Source organism: Mesoplodon densirostris, chromosome 3 (genome assembly GCF_025265405.1).
Source record: "Mesoplodon densirostris isolate mMesDen1 chromosome 3, mMesDen1 primary haplotype, whole genome shotgun sequence".
NCBI lineage: Eukaryota > Metazoa > Chordata > Mammalia > Artiodactyla > Ziphiidae > Mesoplodon > Mesoplodon densirostris.
The window spans coordinates 136,487,997-136,504,692 of record NC_082663.1 but is presented as its reverse complement, the minus strand read 5'-3'; the positions used below and the strand labels follow the sequence as shown (position 1 = coordinate 136,504,692).

At 45.3% G+C, this 16,696-nt stretch overlaps 2 pseudogenes; both read left to right on the top strand.

Annotated features, from left to right (window-relative positions):
• On the top strand, nt 1-2,158 carry LOC132486900 (Golgi-associated RAB2 interactor protein 3-like; annotated as a pseudogene).
• An 11,502-nt stretch (nt 2,159-13,660) lies between these two features.
• Nucleotides 13,661-15,818, top strand: LOC132486899 (Golgi-associated RAB2 interactor protein 3-like; annotated as a pseudogene).
• The last annotated feature ends 878 nt before the right edge of the window (nt 15,819-16,696 follow it).

The following is a 16,696-nucleotide window of genomic DNA, read 5'->3' as shown; positions in this document are numbered from 1 at the left end:
ATGAGCAGTGAGAGTTTACCTCATTACACGGCCAATAGCTACTGTTCAGTGGGGGTGTCGAGGACCTCCATGGGGGTCCTGCAACGACAACTGTACGAGGGAGGAGAGTATGACATTTTCAAGCACGCTCCCATGTTTGAGAGCGACTTTATCCAGGTCAGCAAGAAAGGAGAACTGATTGACCTAGACAACCGCGTCCGAAGGGTGACTGTGGGCGTCGCATCCACCAGCCCCCTCTTCCCACTACCTGACGTCATGCTGCTGGCCCGACCAAGGAAAGTCTGTGCCGGGATCACCAAGGGGAGAGGTTGCAAGCCCGTGAAGACCCTAGAGCTCACCAGGCTGCTCCCCTTGAAGTTTGTCAAGATCTCCATCCACAACCGTGAGAAACAGCAGCTGTGCCTGAATCTTGCTACCGGCCGGACTTTCTATCTGCAGCTGTGCCCCTCTTCCGATGCACAAGAAGACCTCTTTTCCTATTGGGAAAAGCTTGTCTATATCCTGAGACCACCGGTAGACAGTTACAGCAGTACCCCGATGCTCCAAACTGGAGATGCAGCGACTACAGAGGATGCCGACATCCTAGTGGTAAGCACCGACAGGGACTCAGGAACACGGGGCAGGGTGCTTTGGGAGAGCAGGGCAAAGCTGGTCCTTCATAGCCTTTGGTGCTCTCTGAGACTCGCCTGGGAAATACCTTCTGCCGTTGAAAAGGGTCAGGGACAAACGAGCTATCACTGTGGGAGTCACCACACTGGAGAGGTTCCGAGTGCTTCTCCACATTGTCCCACGAGGCCGAATTTCAGAGAGACCTTAGGTATCATATCGGCTGCACTGGTCTCATCACCAGGGCTGTAATCCCTTCTACAGCATCCTGACTGTCTGGTCTCTTCTTGAACACTTACCCCAGCCCAGGTAGTCTCAGCAGTTGGGGAACATCATTCACAGTTAGGAAGTCCTTCCTTCATTGTGTCTCCCCGTGACTCCGACATGCTGATTCAAATCAGCCCAACCCGTGTAGTCACCAGAATGTAGAAGGTGTGCACCCCTTGACCCAGGAACCCCACTTCTAGGAGTCTGTCCTGCAGAGAGAGAAGCACAAGGGTATAAAGTTAAAGTGTATATCATCATGGAGAACTGTATCAGTGCTCTCCCTGACCCTGGGACTGTTCAAGTAAAGTGGAGTGGCCGTTTGACAGGGGTGCAGTAGATGGGGTCTTGCACCCAATGGGAGCTTAGACTGGGTGATTTCAAAGGTTATTCTAAGTATAAGGCCTTGAGTTGCTCAGCTCCAGGATGAGAGAGGAGCGGACAGTTCTGATCTCACTTTCTGTCATCTCTATCTTACCTGTCTCTCCTCCCCTTGGCTCAGACCACAGAGCTCCACAGAGAAAGGGATCAGGATGAGGTTGGGCTTCACAAGCTTCGCGACGTGACTGGAGCCACGTCTTGTGCTTCTGTGGGGGGAGAGGGAATCCATCATGCCCCCCATGGATCAACTGCAGCCCTGAAAGGCGCCGAAGGATCGGCGGCAGGGATGACCGTGGGCCTGGCGGGAGCCACCATCGAGGATCCAGGAGAAAGCGGATCCGGCCAGGCCACCGCAGGTGCTGCCAGCCTATCCCTGCCGGACACGAACCTGGTCTCGGCGGATGTTGCCAGCACATCCTCGACGGGGGCAGATGGTCCAGAGAGCAGCATGAGCATGGTGTTGCCAGGTGCAGTCACAACCAGCAAGTCTGCTGCTGGAAGAGCTGAAGGGAAGGTCGCAGCCCCCGTGGTCTCCACCTTGCAGAGCCAAGGCTACACGTCTGAACGGGATGGAAGCCAGAAGGTCTCCCACCCCAGGGATGAAGCCTGGAAGGAAAAAAAGGAAAGAAGGACACGTCTTCATCGAGGAAAAGTTCCCATCACCGCAGGACAGGTGAAGGTCACCACAGGACAGGAGGGGGCAAGACCCAGAAATCATCCTCCCACTGGTCCTTATCCGGCCATGGAAACTCAACAGTTGACAAAGGAGGGGAGGACAGCTCTCAAACTGGGGAAGAGCCAGTCCGCCACCAGTCCAGGGAGTCTAAGTATGATCTTCTCCTTCTTTAGGAGGTTCGGACTCATTCTGGTTCAGAAACAATGGTCACACTTGACCATTGAGAGGTAGACGTCATGGCTAAGACGGTAGGCAATTCCTACTTTCTTTAATAAAGGAAACCATACAACTCCAGAAGAAATGCTATCTTGTGTTTTCTATGTCCCCTCGCCTGGTAGTGACTTCTCTGATGCGAATTGTGCTTTGGCCTGAGACCCCAGCCTCCAGTCAAGCAGGACCCCCACCTCCCACCCACGCCCAGCAGAGCCAGCATTAGTGCCCTGCCTTGCCTCAACCCCTTTCTGCCTTTGGTTTCCCCAAGACTATGGCTGCAAGTCACAGACTACGGGCTGGGAAGCATCACCACCAGCATGTCCCCATGCCCTTCCTTTTCTCCCTGAAGGTCCCTGAACATGGTCATTCAGTCCAGTCCATAGACTAAGTGAAGACAGGACTCATGTCTCCTCTAGGGATAATCAGGGAAGAAAAGAAGGGGTGCCTCAGCATTTGTAGGCAACCAGAATAGTGAAGTTTATCATCTTGATCAGGACTGACAGCCTGAGGGTCAAATCTTGCCAACTGCCTGGTTTTATGAATAAAGTTTTATTGGGCATAGCGACAGTCATTTATTTACATATTGTCTAAGGCTGCTTTCACATGAAAATGACAGATTTGAGGAGCTGTCTCAGAAACCGCATGGCCTGCAAAGTCTAAAATATTTATTTTCTGGCACTTGGCAGAAAAGTTTTGCCCACCTGATTTTAATCTTAAAATTCTTAAAATTCTTAAATTTTAATCTTAAAATTCTTCTTCCTCCTCGGTATATACTCTGGATAAACTCTGAGAAACGCTTGCCAGGAGACAACTAGGGGAATGTTTGTAGTAAAACTGTAATAGCAAAACCCTGGGAACAGTCCACATGTTCGCCAAATAGGAGAAATGATCAATTGTGGCATATGCCTACAGTGCATATGATACAGCAGTGAAGACGAATAGCAGCTGTACAGGTTAGCATGGGGGAGACTCCCGTAATGTCGAATAAGAAAAGCAAGTCAGAAAAATACATACAATATAGTTCCATTGCTAGAAAAGTTCAAAAACAAGATCAAACAATATGAGTAGGGGCACACATTTGCTAAAAGGGTAGAAAAAAACAAGGACATGATAAACACAAAATTCACAATAGTGGATTTCTGTAGGGTAAAAAGAAGGGAGGGATGGTCTGGGAGGAAAAGCTTCAACAGAGTGGGAATTTTTCTATTAGGCAAAGGGGTATGTCCATGGGAATGTATTATTGTTTCCATTTTATTCTAACATCTCTGACCTGAGGATGATTTTTATATTGCTGTCCGCCAAGTGGCGGTCACTGCCTTAGAAATATCTCAACCAATCTGTTTCACTTTTGTTTTCCTTTCAATATATGCACAAGAGATGGATGACAAAGTCTGAAAGATATCTTTCAATAAATATAAGATAAAGAAACTAAGTGACATAAATACTCACTATCCAGGAACACAAGAAAGGTTTAGATATATTGTTAAGAAATAATAGAATAATCCAAAATGCTCTGTACTGATGAACTCTGTAAATTATGTATGCATGTGGAAAGTGATTCTAAAAATAAAAAAATCAGCCCCCACGGATACACCAGAAATACAGCTACACGTGGAACAACTCGTACAGAACACCTACTGAACGCTGGCAGACGACCCCAGACCTCCCAAAAGGCAAGAAACCCCCCACATACCTGGGTAGGGCAAAGCGGAGAGATCCCCACACAGAGGATCGGTGCCGAGCAGCACTCACCAGCCCGAGAGGCTTGTCTGCTCGCCCGCCGGGGCGCGCAGCACTGGAAGCTGAGGCTCGGGCTTCGGTCAGAGCGCAGGGAGAGGACTGGGGCTGGCGGGAGAACTCAGCCTGAAGGGGGCTAATGTGCCACAGCTAGCCGGGAGGGAGTCCGGGAAAACTCTGGAGCTGCCGAAGAGGCAAGAGACTTTTTCTTCCCTCTTGGTTTCCTGGTGCGCGAGGAGAGGGGATTAAGAGCGCTGCTTAAAGGGGCTCCACAGACGGGCGCGAGTCGCGACTGAAAGCGCGGAGCCCAGTGACGGGCGGGGGACGCTGGGGCTGCTGCTGCCACCACCAAGAAGCCTGTGTGCAAGCGCAGGTCACTGCCCACACCGCCCTTCCGGGAGCCTGTGCAGCCCGCCACTGCCGGGGTCCCGGGATCCAGGGGCGGCTTCCCTGGGAGAACGCACGGCGCGCCTCGGGCTGGTGCAACGTCACGCCGACCTCTGCCGCTGCAGGCTCGCCCCGCACTCCGTGCCCCTCCCTCCCGCCTGGCCTGAGTGAGCCAGAGTCCCCGAAGAGGCTGCTCCTTTAACCCTGTCCTGTCTGAGCGAAGAACAGACGCCCTCCGGCGACCTACACGCAGAGGCGGGGCCAAATCCAAAGCCGAGACCCAGGAGCTGTGAGAACAAAGAAGAGAAAGGGAAATCTCTCACAGCAGCCTCAGAAGCAGTGGATTAAAGCTCCACAATCAACTTGATGTACCCTGCATCTGTGGAATACAGGAATAGACAACACATCATCCCAAATTGAGGAGCCAGGAGTCAGTGCTGTGCCTCTGAGGTGGGAGAGCCAACTTCAGGACACTGGTCCACAAGAGACCTCCCAGCTCCACATAATATCAAACGGCAAAAATCTTCCAGAGATCTCCATCTCAACACCAGCACCCAGCTTCACTCAACGACCAGCAAGCTACAGTGCTGGACACCCTAAGCCAAACAACTAGCAAGACAGGAACACAACGCCACCCATTAGCAGAGAGGTGGCCTAAAATCATAAAAAGTCCGCACACACCCCAAAACACACCACCAGACGTGCACCTGCCCACCAGAAAGACAAGATCCAGCCTCATCCACCAGAACACAGGCACTAGTCCCCTCCACCAGGAAGCCTACACAACCCACTAAACCAACCTTAGCCACTGGGGACAGACACCAAAAACAACGGGAACTACGAACCTGCAGCCTGCAAAAAGGAGACCCCAAACACAGTAACATAAGCAAAATGAGAAGACAGAAAAACACACAGCAGGAGAAGGAGCAAGATAAAAACCCACCAGACCTAACAAATGAAGAGGTACTAGGCAGTCTACCTGAAAAAGAATTCAGAATAATGATGGTAAAGATGATCCAAGATTCTATTTCCCAGATCCAAAATCTTGGAAATAGAATAGACAAAATGCAAGAAACAGTTAACAAGGACCTAGAAGAACTAAAGATGAATCAAGCATCAATTAAAAACACAATACATGAAATAAAAAATACTCTAGATGGGATCAATAGCAGAATAACTGAGGCAGAAGAACGGATAAGTGAGGTGGAAGATAAAATAGTGGAAATAACTGCTGCAGAGCAAAATAAAGAAAAAAGAATGAAAAGAACAGAGGACAGTCTCAAGACCTCTGGGACAACATTAAATGCACCAACATTCGAATTATAGGGGTTCCAGAAGAAGAAGAGAAAAAGAAAGGGACTGAGAAAATATTTGAAGAGATTATAGTTGAAAACTTCCCTAATATGGGAAAGGAAATAGTTAATCAAGTCCAGGAGGCACAGAGAGTCCCATACAGAATAAATCCAAGGAGAAATATGCCAAGACACATATTAATCAAACTGTCAAAAATTAAACACAAAGAAATCATATTAAAAGCAGCAAGGCAAAACCAACAAATAACACACAAGGGAATCCCCATCAGGATAACAGCTGATCTCTCAGCAGAAACTCTACAAGCCAGAAGGGAGTGGCAGGACATAATTAAAGTGATGAAGGAGAAAAACCTGCAACCAAGATTACTCTACCCAGCAAGGATCTCATTCAGATTTGATGGAGAAATTAAAACCTTTACAGACAAGCAAAAGCTGAGAGAGTTCAGCACCACCAAACCAGCTTTACAACAAATGCTAAAGGAACTTCTCTAGGCAAGAAACACAACAGAAGGAAAAGACCTACAATAACGAACCCAAAACAATTAAGAAAATGGGAATAGGAACATACATATCGATAATTACCTTAAATGTAAATGGACTAAATGCTCCCACCAAAAGATACAGATTGGCTGAATGGATACAAAAACAAGACCCATATATATGCTGTCTACAAGAGACCCACTTCAGACCTAGAGACACATACAGACTGAAAGTAAGGGGATGGAAAAAGATATTCCATGCAAATGGAAACCAAAAGAAAGCTGGAGTAGCAATTCTCATATCAGACAAAATAGACTTTAAAATAAAGACTACTAGAAGAGACAAAGAAGGACACTACATAATGATCAAGGGATCGATCCAAGAAGAAGATATAACAATTGTAAATATTTATGCACCAAACATAGGAGCACCTCAATACATAAGGCAAATACTAACAGCCGTAAAAGGAGAAATCGACAGTAACACACTCATAGTAGGGGACTTTAACACCCCACTTTCACCAATGGACAGATCATCCAAAATGAAAATAAATAAGGAAACACAAGCTTTAAATGATACATTAAACAAGATGGACTTGATTGATATTTATAGGACATTCCATCCAAAAACAACAGAATACACATTTTTCTCAAGTGCTCATGGAACATTCTCCAGGATAGATCATATCTTGGGTCACAAATCAAGCCTTGGTAAATTTAAGAAAATTGAAATTGTATCAAGTATCTTTTCTGACCACAATGCTATGAGACTAGATATCAATTACAGGAAAAGATCTGTAAAAAATACAAACACATGGAGGCTAAACAATACACTACTTAATAACGAAGAAATCAAAGAGGAAATTAAAAAATACCTAGAAACAAATGACAATGGAGACACGACGACCCAAAACCTATGGGATGCAGCAAAAGCAGTTCTAAGAGGGAAGTTTATAGCAATACAATCCCACCTTAAGAAACAGGAAACATCTCGAATAAACAACCTAACCTTGCACCTAAAGCAATTAGAGAAAGAAGAACAAAAACATCCCAAAGTTAGCAGAAGGAAAGAAATCATAAAAATCAGATCAGAAATAAATGAAAAAGAAATGAAGGAAACGATAGCAAAGATCAATAAAACTAAAAGCTGGTTCTTTGAGAAGATAAACAAAATTGATAAACCATTAGCCAGACTCATCAAGAAAAAAAGGGAGAAGACTCAAATCAATAGAATTAGAAATGAAAAAGGAGAAGTAACAACTGACACTGCAGAAATACAAAAGATCATGAGAGATTACTATAAGCAACTCCATGCCAATAAAATGGACAACCTGGAAGAAATGGACAAATTCTTAGAAATGCACAACCTGCCAAGACTGAATCAGGAAGAAATAGAAAATATGAACAGACCAATCACAAGCACTGAAATTGAAACTGTGATAAAAAATCTTCCAACAAACAAAAGCCCAGGACCAGATGGCTTCACAGGTGAATTCTATCAAGCATTTAGAGAAGAGCTAACACCTATCCTTCTGAAACTCTTCCAAAATATAGCAGAGGGAGGAACACTCCCAAACTCATTCTACGAGGCCACCATCACCTTGATACCAAAACCAGACAAGGATGTCACAAAGAAAGAAAACTACAGGCCAATATCACTGATGAACATAGATGCAAAAATCCTCAACAAAATACTAGCAAACAGAATCCAACAGCACATTAAAAGGATCATACACCATGATCAAGTGGGGTTTATTCCAGGAATGCAAGGATTCTTCAATATACGCAAATCAATCAACGTGATACACCATATTAACAAACTGAAGGAGAAAAACCATATGATCATCTCAATAGATGCAGAGAAAGCTTTCGACAAAATTCAACACCCATTTATGATAAAAACCCTGCAGAAAGTAGGCATAGAGGGAACTTTCCTCAACATAATAAAGGCCATATATGACAAACCCACAGCCAGCATCGTCCTCAATGGTGAAAAACTGAAACCATTTCCACTAAGATCAGGAACAAGACAAGGTTGCCCACTCTCACCACTCTTATTCAACATAGTTTTGGAAGTTTTAGCCACAGCAATCAGAGAAGAAAAGGAAATAAAAGGAATCCAAATTGGAAAAGAAGAAGTAAAGCTGTCACTGTTTGCAGATGACATGATACTATACATAGAGAATCCTAAAGATGCTACCAGAAAACTACTAGAGTTAATCAATGAATTTGGTAAAGTTGCAGGATACAAAATTAATGCACAGAAATCTCTGGCATTCCTATATACTAATGATGAAAAATCTGAAAGTGAAATCAAGGAAACACTCCCATTTACCATTGCAACAAAAAGAATAAAATATCTAGGAATAAACCTACCTAAGGAGACAAAAGACCTGTATACAGAAAATTATAAGACACTGATGAAAGAAATTAAAGATGATACAAATAGATGGAGAGATGTACCATGTTCTTGGATTGGAAGAATCAACATGGTGAAAATGACTCTACTACCCAAAGCAATCTACAGATTCAATGCAATCCCTATCAAACTACCACTGGCATTTTTCACAGAACTAGAACAAAAAATTTCACAATTTGTATGGAAACACAAAAGACCCCGAATACCCAAAGCAATCTTGAGAACGAAAAATGGAGCTGGAGGAATCAGGCTCCCTGACTTCAGACTATACTACAAAGCTACAGTAATCAAGACAGTATGGTACTGGCACAAAAACAGAAAGATAGATCAATGGAACAGGATAGAAAGCCCAGAGTTAAACCCACGGACATATGGTCACCTTATCTTTGATAAAGGAGGCAGGAATGTACAGTGGAGAAAGGACAGTCTCTTCAATAAGTGGTGCTGGGAAAACTGGATAGGGACATGTAAAAGTATGAGATTAGATCACTCCCTAACACCATACACAAAAATAAGCTCAAAATGGATTAAAGACCTAAATGTAAGGCCAGAAACTATCAAACTCTTAGAGGAAAACATAGGCAGAACACTCTATGACATAAATCACAGCAAGATCCTTTTTGACCCACCTCCTAGAGAAATGGAAATAAAGACAAAAATAAACACATGGGACCTAATGAAACTTCAAAGCTTTTGCACAGCAAAGGAAACCATAAACAAGACCAAAAGACAACCCTCAGAATGGGAGAAAATATTTGCAAATGAAGCAACTGACAAAGGATTAATCTCCAAAATTTATAAGCAGCTCATGCAGCTCAATAACAAAAAAACAAACAACGCAATCCAAAAATGGGCAGAAGACCTAAATAGACATTTCTCCACAGAAGATATACAGACTGCCAACAAACACATGAAAGGATGCTCAACATCTTTACTCATTAGAGAAATGCAAGTCAAAACTACAATGAGATATCATCTCACACCAGTCAGAATGGCCATCATCAAAAAATCTAGAAACAATAAATGCTGGAGAGGGTGTGGAGAAAAGGGAACACTCTTCCACTGCTGGTGGGAATGTGAATTGGTACAGCCACTATGGAGAACAGTATGGAGGTGCCTTAAAAAACTACAAATAGAACTACCATATGACCCAGCAATCCCACTACTGGGCATATACCCTGAGAAAACCATAATTCAAAAAGAGACATGTACCAAAATGTTCATAGCAGCCCTATTTACCATAGCCCGGAGATGGAAACAACCTAAGTGTCCATCATCGGATGAATGGATAAAGAAGATGTGGCACATATATACAATGGAATATTACTCAGCCATAAAAAGAAATGAAATTGAGCTATTTGTAATGAGGTGGATAGACCTAGAGTCTGTCATACAGAGTGAAGTAAGTCAGAAAGAGAAAGACAAATACCGTATGCTAACACATATATATGGAATTTAAGAAAAAAAAATGTCATGAAGAACATAGGGGTAAGACAGGAATAAAGACACAGACCTACTAGAGAATGGACTTGAGGATATGGGGAGGGGGAAGGGTAAGCTGTGACAAAGTGAAAGAGCGGCATGGACATATATACACGACCAAACGTAAGGTAGATAGCTAGTGGGAAGCAGCCGCATAGCACAGGGAGATCAGCTCCGTGCTTTGTGACCGCCTGGAGGGGTGGGATAGGGAGGGTGGGAGGGAGATGCAAAAGGGAGGGGATATGGAAACATATGTATATGTATAACTGATTATATTTGTTAAAAAAAAATTTAAAAAATAAAAAAATCATAAATGAGATTACGGAATCTCATTTCATAATGAGATTATGCCTTTTTAAATGTCCATTATAAAAAAGTCTTTCCAATTTTAAAAAGTTGTAAATAAATTTCATGAGTCCATGAAAATCATTAAATTGTTAACAACAGTTGGATTAGAGTAACTGTTGATGACAGTTAACAACCGTTGGATTTGAGAAGAATGCCTCTGAGAACCATGTGTGTTTGTATGAGCCGGGGAGTCAACTGCTAGCCTTGCAGTTCTCTGCTCATTCCCTTCTGTGACAACAGGGTCTACTAGGACGGAAGTTGGGTTTCCAGTAAAACTTAGGGAACTTCTCTGCAGAGCAAATTAAATGGTAGAGGTGGAGGAGGTGAGAAATAAGATACGGATTCTGGGAGGAGTGGTAGCTTGGGAGGATGAGAGGAAGCCCTTCTCCGTTGCTCTGGTGGGTGGCTGGAAAATCCCATCTTGTGATTTCTGATACACAAAGACCAATAGATTGTGGGGATCAATGTGTCCTTGGAGTTAACTCTTGAAGCAGTGGGTCTTGGTAAGAGGAGAGAAAGAGCCATGTTCTCTAAGACCTGAGAGGGATTTGGGGGAAGCCTTCTGGAAATGTGAGGAGTTACGGGGTAGAGGAGGGAGATAAAGGGGAACTCTTTCCAAAGCCTTTGACTGAAGAGCCCCACATTTTCACTATGCCAGAGGCTGAATCAGCCTACTTAAAACAGCTTCATCTTACGATTCTGTACCCTTGGCTTCACCTTTTGTCTTTCTTAGCCTGTATTATGCATTCTCACTCCCTCACCCCAAAGGACTTCTTTAACGTGAACCTAGTTAGTCCACTATGCAGGGCGTTAGCTGAGCAGACCCACGGTTTACACAGTTTACACCTCCAGTGAAGTAGTAAAGTGGAGGTGGGGACTTGCCCACCGCAACGTGCCCTGCCTGGCACTTTCTCTGGATTTCCTTTTCTATCTTGACAGTTCATCAAGAGACACATGCACAGATACCTACGTATTTCAAAGCAACAGGCATCTTCCTCTGGAGGGAGACATCAATTTGGGTATCAAGTCAGTACACCCTATCAGATCAAGGCCAATATTTTTGACAGCAATGTTCATCACCATGGTAGCAATTCTGCAGCTGCAAGTGCAATTAGGCAATGGATGGTTGATTACAAACTAACCAATGTCCCATACTTCAAGTCTGGCAACACACATACATACTAGAAAGGGAAGGGTTTTTTTCCCTACAGCAAAATAAGGTCATTCACAGGATCGTTGTGATCGACTGGAGTCTTTCAGACAGAAGAAAGACGTGCTATGGTGGGAAGAAGCAAGTTGCCTCAAAATATTGAAGGCAGTGTCGTGGCTGGCAGAGCAAGCGTGATGTGATGCTGGGGAACACAGCAGGGGCCAGGCCATGCAAGGCTTTGAGGTCCATTTAAAGGATTTTGATTTCTGACCTTGGAGTGAGGCAAAGCCATGATATGTTTTAAATAGGGGAGTGGCCTGATCAAATGTGCGCTTTGTGGAGGGTACTGTGGTTTCTATGAAAAGAAGTATTTGGCTGGGGGGGTTGTTAATATGGGACTTTATGTGACTTCCTATTTTTGGCCACAGGATCTATATAATGAGGAGACTGGAGGGTATGTTTTGAAAGACACCGTGATGATCAATGATCAAAATCAAAACTACACCTCACACCAGTCAGAATGGCCATCCTTAAAAAGTTTACAAAGAACAAATGCTGGAGAGGGTATGGAGAAAAGGGAGCCCTCCTACAGTGTTGGAAGTTAAATCGGTAGAGCGACTGTGGAAAACAGTGTGGAGGTTCCTCAAAAAACTCAAAATAGAATTACCATATGATCCAGCAATCCCACTCCTCTCCTGGGCATACATCTCAACAAAACTCTAATTCAAAACATACATGCACCCCTATGTCATAGCAGCACTATTCACTATAGCTAAGACATGGAAACAACCTAAATGTCCACCAACAGATGAAGGGATATAGATAGAAGATGAGGTACGTATATAAAATGGAATACTACTCAGCCATAAAAAGAATGGAATAATGCCATTTGCAGCAACATGGATGGACCTAGAGATTATCATACTAAGTGAAGTACATCAGAAAGAGAAAGACAAATACCGCATGATATCACATTTGTGGAATCTAAAATATGACACAAATGAACTTATCTACGAAACAGAAAGAGACTCACAGACATAGAGAACAGACTTGTGGCTGCCAAGGGGGTGGTAGGGAAGGGACGGATTGGGAGTTTGGGGTTAGCAGATGCAAATTATTACATATAGGATGGACAGACCACAAAGTCCTACCATATAACACAGGGAACTATATTCAATATCCTGTGATAAACCATAATGGAAAAGAATATGAAAAAGAATATATATATATGTATATATATATATATACATATATATATATACATAAAACGGAATCAGAAATTAACAGAAGAAATTAACACAACAGAAATTAACACAACATTGTAAATCAACTATACGTCAATAAAAAAGAAGACGGAAAAGAAAAAATATAGAGGCCAAGGTTGGGTTACCTTTGTGGGGAGGGAGCATGCAGAAGAGGGGCTGGCAGGGTTCTATTTCTTGCTCTGGGTGGCAGCTACAAGGGTGTTCACTTTCTTGTTACTCATTAAGCTATATATTTATGGTTTGTGCACTTTCATGAATGTGTGTTATATTTCACAATAAAAAGTTTCTAAAACTGTAAAAAAATATAAATATAAAAAGTTAGCCTCCTTGAAAAGAGAAGATGGGTGAGAAAATTCTCCATATCCTGGAAATGACAGTACCAATGGGACTCTGACAGGTAGCACTCTTTCTAAGTTCCTGCCAGCACTGTGCTATATACGCTGGGGGCACAGAGAACAGCAGTCCCCATAGGATGCCTGCCCTTAGCAAGTACACGGTCCACTTCCAGGATTTTATCCCCAGGACATCATTCAGCAGAAGCACGAAGATGGTCCCTGCAGGGAGATTTGTAACAACAACAAGACTGGAAACCACCCAGATATTTACAAAAGCAGGAGGGTTTTCTCAACCTTTTGAGTAGAAAGACTATCCAGCCTACCCACACCTATACCCTGGCAGGGTCAGCCTGTTCCCTATGGACGTGGTGGTTGGTTTAGGGGGAGGCTGGTGAGCCTGCCCCAAGGGGGTGGGGGCTTAGAGGCTCAACAAAGGGGTGTGTGATGTGATGGTGACGGGTCACAAAGGGCTTGCGGTATAAATAGGGTCGGGTCAAGAGACTCTGGCAGAGTCCTGCAGGGAGGTGACGAGGTGCTTTCGTTCCCTCTCTCTCTCTCCGAGACTCAATTTGTGGCTGGTGGCTCTGTCTTGAACGAAGAGAGCCATGAGCAGTGAGAGTTTACCTCATTACACGGCCAATAGCTACTGTTCAGTGGGGGTGTCGAGGACCTCCATGGGGGTCCTGCAACGACAACTGTACGAGGGAGGAGAGTATGACATTTTCAAGCATGCTCCCATGTTTGAGAGCGACTTTATCCAGGTCAGCAAGAAAGGAGAACTGATTGACCTAGACAACCGCGTCCGAAGGGTGACTGTGGGCGTCGCATCCACCAGCCCCCTCTTCCCACTACCTGACGTCATGCTGCTGGCCCGACCAAGGAAAGTCTGTGCCGGGATCACCAAGGGGAGAGGTTGCAAGCCCGTGAAGACCCTAGAGCTCACCAGGCTGCTCCCCTTGAAGTTTGTCAAGATCTCCATCCACAACCGTGAGAAACAGCAGCTGTGCCTGAATCTTGCTACCGGCCGGACTTTCTATCTGCAGCTGTGCCCCTCTTCCGATGCACAAGAAGACCTCTTTTCCTATTGGGAAAAGCTTGTCTATATCCTGAGACCACCGGTAGACAGTTACAGCAGTACCCCGATGCTCCAAACTGGAGATGCAGCGACTACAGAGGATGCCGACATCCTAGTGGTAAGCACCGACAGGGACTCAGGAACACGGGGCAGGGTGCTTTGGGAGAGCAGGGCAAAGCTGGTCCTTCATAGCCTTTGGTGCTCTCTGAGACTCGCCTGGGAAATACCTTCTGCCGTTGAAAAGGGTCAGGGACAAACGAGCTATCACTGTGGGAGTCACCACACTGGAGAGGTTCCGAGTGCTTCTCCACATTGTCCCACGAGGCCGAATTTCAGAGAGACCTTAGGTATCATATCGGCTGCACTGGTCTCATCACCAGGGCTGTAATCCCTTCTACAGCATCCTGACTGTCTGGTCTCTTCTTGAACACTTACCCCAGCCCAGGTAGTCTCAGCAGTTGGGGAACATCATTCACAGTTAGGAAGTCCTTCCTTCATTGTGTCTCCCCGTGACTCCGACATGCTGATTCAAATCAGCCCAACCCGTGTAGTCACCAGAATGTAGAAGGTGTGCACCCCTTGACCCAGGAACCCCACTTCTAGGAGTCTGTCCTGCAGAGAGAGAAGCACAAGGGTATAAAGTTAAAGTGTATATCATCATGGAGAACTGTATCAGTGCTCTCCCTGACCCTGGGACTGTTCAAGTAAAGTGGAGTGGCCGTTTGACAGGGGTGCAGTAGATGGGGTCTTGCACCCAATGGGAGCTTAGACTGGGTGATTTCAAAGGTTATTCTAAGTATAAGGCCTTGAGTTGCTCAGCTCCAGGATGAGAGAGGAGCGGACAGTTCTGATCTCACTTTCTGTCATCTCTATCTTACCTGTTTCTCCTCCCCTTGGCTCAGACCACAGAGCTCCACAGAGAAAGGGATCAGGATGAGGTTGGGCTTCACAAGCTTCGCGACGTGACTGGAGCCACGTCTTGTGCTTCTGTGGGGGGAGAGGGAATCCATCATGCCCCCCATGGATCAACTGCAGCCCTGAAAGGCGCCGAAGGATCGGCGGCAGGGATGACCGTGGGCCTGGCGGGAGCCACCATCGAGGATCCAGGAGAAAGCGGATCCGGCCAGGCCACCGCAGGTGCTGCCAGCCTATCCCTGCCGGACACGAACCTGGTCTCGGCGGATGTTGCCAGCACATCCTCGACGGGGGCAGATGGTCCAGAGAGCAGCATGAGCATGGTGTTGCCAGGTGCAGTCACAACCAGCAAGTCTGCTGCTGGAAGAGCTGAAGGGAAGGTCGCAGCCCCCGTGGTCTCCACCTTGCAGAGCCAAGGCTACACGTCTGAACGGGATGGAAGCCAGAAGGTCTCCCACCCCAGGGATGAAGCCTGGAAGGAAAAAAAGGAAAGAAGGACACGTCTTCATCGAGGAAAAGTTCCCATCACCGCAGGACAGGTGAAGGTCACCACAGGACAGGAGGGGGCAAGACCCAGAAATCATCCTCCCACTGGTCCTTATCCGGCCATGGAAACTCAACAGTTGACAAAGGAGGGGAGGACAGCTCTCAAACTGGGGAAGAGCCAGTCCGCCACCAGTCCAGGGAGTCTAAGTATGATCTTCTCCTTCTTTAGGAGGTTCGGACTCATTCTGGTTCAGAAACAATGGTCACACTTGACCATTGAGAGGTAGACGTCATGGCTAAGACGGTAGGCAATTCCTACTTTCTTTAATAAAGGAAACCATACAACTCCAGAAGAAATGCTATCTTGTGTTTTCTATGTCCCCTCGCCTGGTAGTGACTTCTCTGATGCGAATTGTGCTTTGGCCTGAGACCCCAGCCTCCAGTCAAGCAGGACCCCCACCTCCCACCCACGCCCAGCAGAGCCAGCATTAGTGCCCTGCCTTGCCTCAACCCCTTTCTGCCTTTGGTTTCCCCAAGACTATGGCTGCAAGTCACAGACTACGGGCTGGGAAGCATCACCACCAGCATGTCCCCATGCCCTTCCTTTTCTCCCTGAAGGTCCCTGAACATGGTCATTCAGTCCAGTCCATAGACTAAGTGAAGACAGGACTCATGTCTCCTCTAGGGATAATCAGGGAAGAAAAGAAGGGGTGCCTCAGCATTTGTAGGCAACCAGAATAGTGAAGTTTATCATCTTGATCAGGACTGACAGCCTGAGGGTCAAATCTTGCCAACTGCCTGGTTTTATGAATAAAGTTTTATTGGGCACAGCGACAGTCATTTATTTACATATTGTCTAAGGCTGCTTTCACATGAAAATGACAGATTTGAGGAGCTGTCTCAGAAACCGCATGGTCTGCAAAGTCTAAAATATTTATTTTCTGGCACTTGGCAGAAAAGTTTTGCCCACCTGATTTTAATCTTAAAATTCTTAAAATTCTTAAATTTTAATCTTAAAATTCTTCTTCCTCCTCGGTATATACTCTGGATAAACTCTGAGTAACGCTTGCCAGGAGACAACTAGGGGAATGTTTGTAGTAAAACTGTAATAGCAAAACCCTGGGAACAGTCCACATGTTCGCCAAATAGGAGAAATGATCAATTG